The sequence below is a fragment of the Pseudophryne corroboree genome, chromosome 6 (genome assembly GCF_028390025.1).
Source record: "Pseudophryne corroboree isolate aPseCor3 chromosome 6, aPseCor3.hap2, whole genome shotgun sequence".
Taxonomy (NCBI): Eukaryota; Metazoa; Chordata; class Amphibia; order Anura; family Myobatrachidae; genus Pseudophryne; species Pseudophryne corroboree.
In genome coordinates, this window is record NC_086449.1 from 821,420,648 (window position 1) to 821,432,126 (window position 11,479).

Sequence of the window (11,479 nt, forward strand, 5' to 3'; positions counted from 1 at the left end):
CAGGGCTGAGGTAGAGAACTGAGGCTGGAGCACGATGGTTAAGGAACGTAATTGCGGATAAAGAACTGCTGGTTGTGGTTTGAAAGACGAGGTTGTGATTAATGAACTCCGGAACTGTGGATAGTGGTTAAAGACGTGGCTGGAGGCGAAGAACTGTGGACTGTGATTTGAAAGATGAGACTGTAGATGATGAACTGTGGAACTGTGGATGGTGGTTGAAGACGTGGCTGGAGACAAGGGCTGTGGACTGTGGTTTGGAAAACGAGGCTGAAGATAATAATCTGCAGGCTGTGGTCGGTGGTACAAAGGCGTGGCTGGTGAAGGAGATCTGTGGAGTGAGGCTTGAAAGACGAGGCAGAAGACCCAGGGTCGACTGTGCCCAAAGAGTCTTACTGGACCGGGTTTTCCAGGAGCGCTTCCACAGGCAGTAGCAGGCTAAAAACGGCAGGGCTGCAGCAGCAACAGAGAACCGACCAAGCAGGATCAGGAGGAACCAGCATACAGCAGGAATCCTGGGAGCACAGGCTAAAGCACCTACAACAGAGTTGTAACTTGAAGCACTGGCGTCCCTGTCCTAAAGCAGCCCCCTTTTATAGGGAGAGCTTCCCCTGGATTGGCTGAAAGAAACAGGAAACAGGAACTATGCTTAAAACTTGGTCCCCAACATGGTGGCGCCCAGTAATGCAGACCTTTTTGCAAAGCCAAGTAAGCCAGCCCCACGGCCCCAGCGTACCGGTAAGACTCCAGACGCTGACAGTACCCCCCCTTTGCGGGTGGACTCCGGACACCTATGTGGTTTAGTTGGAAACTTGGCATGAAATGTCCGAAGAAGTCTTGGAGCATGGACATCCTCTGCATCTACCCAAGATCTCTCCTCTGGCCCATACCCCTTCCAATCAACAAGGTACTGGATGCGACCATAACGTCTGCGAGAATCGAGGATCTTGTGAATCTCAAATTCGTCTCCATGTGCTGATTGGATCTTGGGTGATTTAGGCAGAGCGGCTCTGAACCGATTAAGTACCAGTGGTTTTAAGAGAGAAATATGAAATGCATTAGGAATTCTTAACTGCGGAGGTAATTTCACTTTGTAAGCCACAGGATTCAACACTCTTTCGATTGGGTAAGGCCCAATAAATCTGGAAGCAAACTTTTTTGTAGGAACCTTTAATCTTAGGTTACGTGTGGAAACCCAAACCCGATCTCCTACCTTAAGGCTTGGTACAGCTTTTCGTTTCAGATCTGCATAGGTCTTATATCTCTTGGATGTCTTGAGCAAAGTCTTGTGAATTTGTTTCCAGACTTCAGTAAATTGTCGAAGCGTTGACTCTGCGGCAGGAACCTCGAGCGTAGGCAGAAGTTGGAAGTCATGAACTCTTGGATGGTAACCATAATTAATGAAGAATGGAGAAGATTTTGTGGCAGAGTGATAAAGATTGTTATGGGCAAATTCTGTGAAAGGGAGGAAATCCAGTCAGTCGTCCTGTGAGGAGTTCATGAATAAAGGCAGAAAAGTCTCCAGATCCTGGTTCACTCTATCTGTTTGACCATCCGTTTGGGGATGATATCCTGAGAAGATTAATTTCACGCCAAGAGCAGAACATAGGGATCTCCAAAACTTGGCCACAAATTGAGGACCTCTATCAGGCATGATTTCCTGTGGTAGACCATGGAGTCAAAAGATCTCTGCTATAAACAATTTTGCCAACTGGGATGCAGATGGAAGATTAGCCAGAGGAACAAAGTGTGCCATTTTAGAGAATCGGTCAACTATGACCCATACGGTGTTCCGCCCACCAGATGTAGGTTAATCTGTAATAAAGTCCATAGAAATATGCATCCATGGTCTTAGTGGTACCGGCAAAGGATGGAGTAACCCGGCTGGTGGACCTTTGGGACTTTTATGCTGGGCACATTTTGGACAGGCAGCTACGAATTCCTGAACGTCAGTCCTGAGATGAGGCCACCAGTAGGAGTGCTGAATGAATTTAAGTGTTTTATGACCGCCTGCATGGCCTATGAAGGAGGAGGAGTGAGCCCATGTAAGAAGTTTTTTGCGAAGATTTGGTGGTATATGGACATCTATGGTATATGGACAAGCTCATAGATGTTTCACACTTGATGTTCTCTTTGACGACGCACCAATAGGTGTTATGTCCTTTAGGGCAACTGTAGGAAAACAGTTTTTGAGATAAACTGCTGTGGACACAATTTCTATCCAACATTGCTTGTCAAGGTTTGTGTCCTTCAGCATGAATATTGCTTTCTCCCCTATGTAGGAGTATAGCTAGTGGTCAATTGATGCTCTATTCCCTATTTTCTCAAGAATTGTTCCACCCCTCTGTTTAGGATTTCTCCACCATTATCAGATCTCAGGGTCTTCACCATTTTGATTTTATACAGTCTCTTATATCTAATCTCTTTCGCCACTTTCGATTTATGTTTTATGAAGTACATGTGTGTCATTCTTATGCAGTCATCTTTGAACATCACAGAGGGGGTCCTTTAGGTGCGGTCGGATTTGCTATCAAATAGCGCTATAGGTAAATGCAGCAGGAGGCATCTATTAAATGCAGACGTCTCCTGCTGCACTAGGATGCAGCATCCAATCAAAGCACCCACTATCGGGGAGCTTATGGCACCCATGGTGCCGCGCAAGCCTCCTGTCGCAGAGACCAGGAAATCTCTGTCCTATGACGGAGATCCCTGGCCTCTTCCTATCCCCTAAATGGTGGGAACAAAAATTGGTAGATTGCGTCAATGGTCTCACATGCAACCGCACCTGAATGACCCCCAAAGTATCTGTTTCCACTGGCAGACTTTACTTACATTGGACCACACACATCTGAATGTACTATCTTAAGTGGTTTTGTAACTATGCTTGTTGGCTTGGAAGTGGCTGAAGACTCCCTAAAATGCAACTTTCAGAAACAGGTTTTTCTGTGTTAATCACTGACATTCCTATGGCCATTCCACTCTGCAACTTTTGAATACTGTTGTATCCAATGTGACCAAATCTATGCCAGAGTACCAAGGATTGTGACTGTGTCATTATTGTGTAGCAGTTTTGTGTATCAAGGAAGGAAAATTGCTGACACCTTGTGCCTGTAGCAATGACTGTACCACTTCTGTTTCTCACAATGTACTATCCTTTAGCGAAGTGGCCTGTATGTTCTAGAACACCGCTGGAGATAAGATTTGTTACATCTCTGGTACACAAAACACATTTTGGATTTCTGTGACGTTTGTTCTTGTTTCAATTTTTAAGCAAGCTTTAATTGTCCCAACTTTTGTAGTTGTTAGCACTTGATTTCCAATCCCTTTGAATGTGATAGGGCACGCTCAGTTAACTGGTAAACCGTTCCTCGTTGCAGTTCAAATGCCTTGTTGTGCCTGAATTAATATACCAACATGCTGTGCCTGAATTAATATGTGGTTATCTGTGATACTCAGGTCTGACGCATCTTTGTCATTATATTTCTGGCTTTGCCTAGTATTCACATTTTTCTGCTTGAAGTAAATTGCCTTGTGACCTATCTTGTGACAGTTGTAACACTTGAACTTTCTGAATTTCTCACTCTTTGATTGTGATGCCGTTATCTCAGCATTTGTTTCATAGGGTACACTTTCCTGGAACTGTGATAGCTTTGCTCTAACTATGGGGGTAATGCCGACCTGATCGCTCGCTAGCTGTTTTTAGCAGTCGCACAAACGCATAGTCGCCGCCCACAGGGGAGTGTAAGTTCGCTTTGCAAGTGTGCGAATGCCTGTGCAGCCATGCTATGCAAAAACATTTTGTGCAGTTTCTGAGTAGGTCTTAACTTACTCTTACTAAATTTGCAATCACTTCAGCCTGTCTGGTCCCGGATTGACGTCAGACCCCCGCCCAGCAAACGCTTGGACCCACCTGCGTTTTTCCAAACACTCCCAGAAAACGGTCAGTTGCCACCCACAAACGCCTTCTTCCTGTCAATCTCCTTGCGATCGGCTGTGCAATGGATTATTCTTTAAATCCATCGTGCAGCAACAAACCGCTTTGTACCTGTAGGACGCGTCTGCGCATTACGGTGCATACGCATGCGCAGTAGTGACCTGATCACTGCGAAAAACGGCAGCGTGCGATCAGGTTGGAATGACCCCCTATGTCAGTTGTTTGCCTCCAATGCCACAACTAGGAACTCAGGCGTTACATTCTGCAGCATGGTTGTAGCTATTTTTTCATCATCTACTTGTGCTCCAAAATGCTTTGATTGCTTAAATTCAGACATCATCCTTTCTATATAATGACTCATACTTCTGCATTCATATAACTTTGTACTGTATAATGTATGTCTCAAATGTATTCTTTTCATGAGACCCCATTCTGATATTCTTCTTGCAATGGTGTCTAGGTCTCTAGCGGCCAACTTTCTATGAATTATGGAGTATACATGTTGATATACACTTAAGCCTATGATGCCCATACCTCTCTCTACATCATCTAGGCTTGGACTGTCAACAGGATCTACTGTTACCTTTCACAGCCTTTCACGCTTTAGTTGCATTCCCATAGGACACTTCCATGCAGTATAATTCTCTGCACCCTTTAGCTTGATAATGCCCATTATGGGCATAGCTCCTGTATGTGAGCTTCCCACAGACATTATCTTGCAGCATCTGTACTCTTATCAATCTCCGTAGTGACACTACGCTGAAAACACTCTGTGCTGTCTTCATTCTGTGTTATGGAGCAGTCAGTGTCTTTATATGTGGCCAAGATGTTGCTTGTGTGCTGCTCTGGCATCTGGAAAACTACCCTGGACTTCTTCTTTACCCTGGACTACACACTTGGGTGTCTGGACCCATAACCTGCTAGAAATATGTGTGTACATGTGGTGGTATGGAAGGAGGTATGTACACACAAGCAGAATGTGTCTTGACACAGTTAACAGTCCAGTGGATTAACGAGTGATATGGTTTATTAAGGGTAGGAAGGTACAGTGATAATCACTGTGTTACACTCGTCATAGCATAAAGCGGAGCTTGTGGTGGAGCGGGGTGTAGCAGGCCACCAGTACTGGATTCTAGAGGTCACTGTGGCCAGTTTGCAAGCCGTGGTCAGCAGAAATGGTTCAGGCACAGGAAAGACTCAGGAACCATCTAGTACTATGCACAATAATCCAGCGTGAACCAGATATCAGATAGGACTCTATACTCTGGTAATGGCAGGGATAAACAGGGCACCAATGGCAGCAATAAGACCTGGGGCAGGCCCCAGCTGTTAGTTTCCTTTTTGGAACTTAGGAGTTTATCCTGAGGATGCCCTGGTCTAGAGGTTTCATGATATCCTCAAGTATCCTGACAGTGTCTTGCTGGACGGAGGCCCAGCCGTAATCAGGAGCCAAGGTAGTCAGTGTTCCAAGAGGGAGGCTCCGGAACTCTGCAAATACCGAGAGGGGAAAGAAAATACTGTGAGTGAGAAGAGGGATCGTGTGCCAGCTGAACCACAGGGCATTGGTGGCCTATGGAAAAGCCACGAGGTTGTGGCTAATGCGGGTTCCTGCCCCATCTATTACACTGGACTCCTGTTCAGTTGTCACCCTGTGCATCCGTTTCACCCTTATCTGTACCGGTATCTGGATGATAGGCCAACAGTTAAAAGGTCAACAGTCAACACGTCAAAACCAATTGGTTGACATGCATACTGTATGGTCGACATGGCCAAAAGATCGACAGGTTCAAATGGTCGACATGACAATTGATTTTTTATTTACATTTTCTCAACTGACTTCTCCATACCCAGCACTACCTCACTGACCCCTCCATGCCCAGCACTACGTCACTGACCCCTCCATAAACAACACTACGTCACTGACCCCTCCATTTCCAGCACTACGTCACTGACCCCTCCATACCCAGCACTACGTCACTGACCCCTCCATACCCTGCACTACGTCACTGACCCCTCCATACCCTGCACTACATCACTGACCCCTCCATACCCAACACTACGTCACTGACCCCTCCATACCCAGCACTACGTCACTGACCCCTCCATACCCAACACTACGTCACTGACCCCTCGATACCCAGCAATACGTCACTGACCCCTCCATACCCAACACTACGTCACTGACCCCTTCATACCTAACACTACGTCACTGACCCCTCCATACTCTGCACTACGTCACTGATCCCCTCCATACCCTGCACTACGTCACTGACCCCTCCATACCCTGCACTACGTCACTGACCCCTCCATACACGGCACTACGTCACTGACCCCTCCATACCCAACACTAAATCACTGACCCCTCCATACCCCAGCACTACATCACTGACCCCTCCATAAACACTACGTCACTGACCCCTCCATACCCAACACTAAATCACTGACCCCTCCATACCCCAGCACTACATCACTGACCCCTCCATAAACAACACTACGTCACTGACCCCTCCATACCCGGCACTACGTCACTGACCCATCCATACCCGGCACTACGTCACTGACTCATCCATACCCGGCACTACGTCACTGACCCATCCATACCCAACACTACGTCACTGAACCCTCCATACCCATCACTACATCACTGATCCCTCCATACCGGCACGATGTCACTGACCCCTCCATGCCCAGCACTACGTCACTGACCCCTCCATACCCAACACTACGTCACTGACCCCTTCATACCCAACACTACGTCACTGACCCCTCCATAAACAACACTACGTCACTGACCCCTCCATACCCCAGCACTACATCACTGACCCCTCCATAAACACTACGTCACTGACCCCTCCATACCCAACACTAAATCACTGACCCCTCCATACCCCAGCACTACATCACTGACCCCTCCATAAACAACACTACGTCACTGACCCCTCCATACCCGGCACTACGTCACTGACCCATCCATACCCGGCACTACGTCACTGACTCATCCATACCCGGCACTACGTCACTGACCCATCCATACCCAACACTACGTCATTGAACCCTCCATACCCATCACTACATCACTGATCCCTCCATACCGGCACGATGTCACTGACCCCTCCATGCCCAGCACTACGTCACTGACCCCTCCATACCCAACACTACGTCACTGACCCCTTCATACCCAACACTACGTCACTGACCCCTCCATAAACAACACTACGTCACTGACCCCTCCATACCCTGCACTACGTCACTGACCCCTCCATACCCTGCACTACATCACTGACCCCTCCATACCCAACACTACGTCACTGACCCCTCCATACCCAGCACTACGTCACTGACCCCTCCATACCCAACACTACGTCACTGACCCCTCCATACCCAACACTACGTCACTGACCCCTCCATACCTAACACTACGTCACTGACCCCTCCATACTCTGCACTACGTCACTGATCCCCTCCATACCCTGCACTATGTCACTGACCCCTCCATACCCAACACTAAATCACTGACCCCTCCATACCCCAGCACTACATCACTGACCCCTCCATAAACACTACGTCACTGACCCCTCCATACCCAACACTAAATCACTGACCCCTCCATACCCCAGCACTACATCACTGACCCCTCCATAAACAACACTACGTCACTGACCCCTCCATACCCGGCACTACGTCACTGACCCATCCATACCCGGCACTACGTCACTGACTCATCCATACCCGGCACTACGTCACTGACCCATCCATACCCAACACTACGTCACTGAACCCTCATTACCCATCACTACATCACTGATCCCTCCATACCGGCACGATGTCACTGACCCCTCCATGCCCAGCACTACGTCACTGACCCCTCCATACCCAGCACTACGTCACTGACCCCTCCATACCCAACACTACGTCACTGACCCCTTCATACCCAGCACTACATCACTGACCCCTCCATACCCAGCACTACATCACTGACCCCTCCATACCCAACACTACGTCACTGACCCCTCCATACACAGCACTACGTCACTGACCCCTCCATACCCAGCACTAACGTCACTGACCTCTCCATACCCAGCACTACGTCACTGACCCCTCCATACCCAGCACTACGTCACTGACCCCTCCATACCCAACACTAAATCACTGACCCCTCCATACCCCAGCACTACATCACTGACCCCTCCATAAACACTACGTCACTGACCCCTCCATACCCAACACTAAATCACTGACCCCTCCATACCCCAGCACTACATCACTGACCCCTCCATAAACAACACTACGTCACTGACCCCTCCATACCCAACACTAAATCACTGACCCCTCCATACCCGGCACTACGTCACTGACCCATCCATACCCGGCACTACGTCACTGACCCATCCATACCCGGCACTACGTCACTGACCCATCCATACCCAACACTACGTCACTGAACCCTCCATACCCATCACTACATCACTGATCCCTCCATACCGGCACGATGTCACTGACCCCTCCATGCCCAGCACTACGTCACTGACCCCTCCATACCCAGCACTACGTCACTGACCCCTCCATACCCAACACTACGACACTGACCCCTTCATACCCAGCACTACATCACTGACCCCTCCATACCCAGCACTACATCACTGACCCCTCCATACCCAACACTACGTCACTGACCTCTCCATACACAGCACTACGTCACTGACCCCTCCATACCCAGCACTACATCACTGACCCCTCCATACCCAGCACTACATCACTGACCCCTCCATACCCAGCACTACGTCACTGACCCCTCCATACCCAGCACTACGTCACTGACCCCTCCATACCCAGCACTACGTCACTGACCCCTCCATACCCAGCACTACGTCACTGACCCCTCCATACCCGGCACTACGTCACTGACCCCTCCATACCTGGCACTACGTCACTGAACCCTCCATACCCGGACAACGTCACTGACCACTCCATACCCGGCACTACGTCACTGACCCCTCCATACCCGGCACTACGTCACTGACCCCTCCATACCCGGCACTACGTCACTGACTCTTCCATACCCGGCACAACGTCACTGACCCCTCCATACCCGGCACTACGTCACTGACCCCTCCATACCCGGCATTACGTCACTGACCCTTCCATACCAGGCACTACGTCACTGACCCCTCCATACCCGGCACTACGTCACTGACCCATCCATACACGGCACTACGTCACTGACCCATCCATACCCGGCACTACGTCACTGACCCATCCATACCCATCACTACATCACTGATCCCTCCATACCGGCACGATGTCACTGACCCCTCCATGCCCAGCACTACGTCACTGACCCCTCCATACCCAGCACTACGTCACTGACCCCTCCATACCCAACACTACGACACTGACCCCTTCATACCCAGCACTACATCACTGACCCCTCCATACCCAGCACTACATCACTGACCCCTCCATACCCAACACTACGTCACTGACCTCTCCATACACAGCACTACGTCACTGACCCCTCCATACCCAGCACTACATCACTGACCCCTCCATACCCAGCACTACATCACTGACCCCTCCATACCCAGCACTACGTCACTGACACCTCCATACCCAGCACTACGTCACTGACCCCTCCATACCCAGCTCTACGTCACTGACCCCTCCATACCCAGCACTACGTCACTGACCCCTCCATACCCGGCACTATGTCACTGACCCCTCCATACACAGCACTACGTCACTGACCCCTCCATACCCAGCACTACGTCACTGACCCCTCCATACCCAGCACTACGTCACTGACCCCTCCATACCCAGCACTACGTCACTGACCCCTCCATACCCAACACTAAATCACTGACCCCTCCATACCCCAGCACTACATCACTGACCCCTCCATAAACACTACGTCACTGACCCCTCCATACCCAACACTAAATCACTGACCCCTCCATACCCCAGCACTACATCACTGACCCCTCCATAAACAACACTACGTCACTGACCCCTCCATACCCAACACTAAATCACTGACCCCTCCATACCCGGCACTACGTCACTGACCCATCCATACCCGGCACTACGTCACTGACCCATCCATACCCGGCACTACGTCACTGACCCATCCATACCCAACACTACGTCACTGAACCCTCCATACCCATCACTACATCACTGATCCCTCCATACCGGCACGATGTCACTGACCCCTCCATGCCCAGCACTACGTCACTGACCCCTCCATACCCAGCACTACGTCACTGACCCCTCCATACCCAACACTACGACACTGACCCCTTCATACCCAGCACTACATCACTGACCCCTCCATACCCAGCACTACATCACTGACCCCTCCATACCCAACACTACGTCACTGACCTCTCCATACACAGCACTACGTCACTGACCCCTCCATACCCAGCACTACATCACTGACCCCTCCATACCCAGCACTACATCACTGACCCCTCCATACCCAGCACTACGTCACTGACCCCTCCATACCCAGCACTACGTCACTGACCCCTCCATACCCAGCACTACGTCACTGACCCCTCCATACCCGGCACTACGTCACTGACCCCTCCATACCTGGCACTACGTCACTGAACCCTCCATACCCGGACAACGTCACTGACCACTCCATACCCGGCACTACGTCACTGACCCCTCCATACCCGGCACTACGTCACTGACCCCTCCATACCCGGCACTACGTCACTGACCCTTCCATACCTGGCACTACGTCACTGACCCCTCCATACCCGGCACTACGTCACTGACCCCTCCATACCCTGCACTACGTCACTGACCCTTCCATACCTGGCACTACGTCACTGACCCCTCCATACCCGGCACTACGTCACTGACCCATCCATACCCGGCACTACATCACTGACCCATCCATACCCGGTACTACGTCACTGACCCATCCATACCCGGCACTACGTCACTGACCCATCCATACACGGCACTACGTCACTGACCCATCCATACCCGGCACTACGTCACTGACCCATCCATACCCATCACTACATCACTGATCCCTCCATACCGGCACGATGTCACTGACCCCTCCATGCCCAGCACGTCACTGACCCCTCCATACCCAGCACTACGTCACTGATCCCACCATACCCAACACTACGACACTGACCCCTTCATACCCAGCACTACATCACTGACCCCTCCATACCCCAGCACTACATCACTGACCCCTCCATACCCAACACTACGTCACTGACCTCTCCATACACAGCACTACGTCACTGACCCCTCCATACCCAGCACTACATCACTGACCCCTCCATACCCAGCACTACATCACTGACCCCTCCATACCCAGCACTACGTCACTGACCCCTCCATATCCAGCACTACGTCACTGACCCCTCCATACCCGGCACTACGTCACTGACCCCTCCATACCTGGCGCTACGTCACTGAACCCTCCATACCCGGACAACGTCACTGACCACTCCATACCCGGCACTACGTCACTGAACCCTCCATACCCGGACAACGTCACTGACCACTCCATACCCG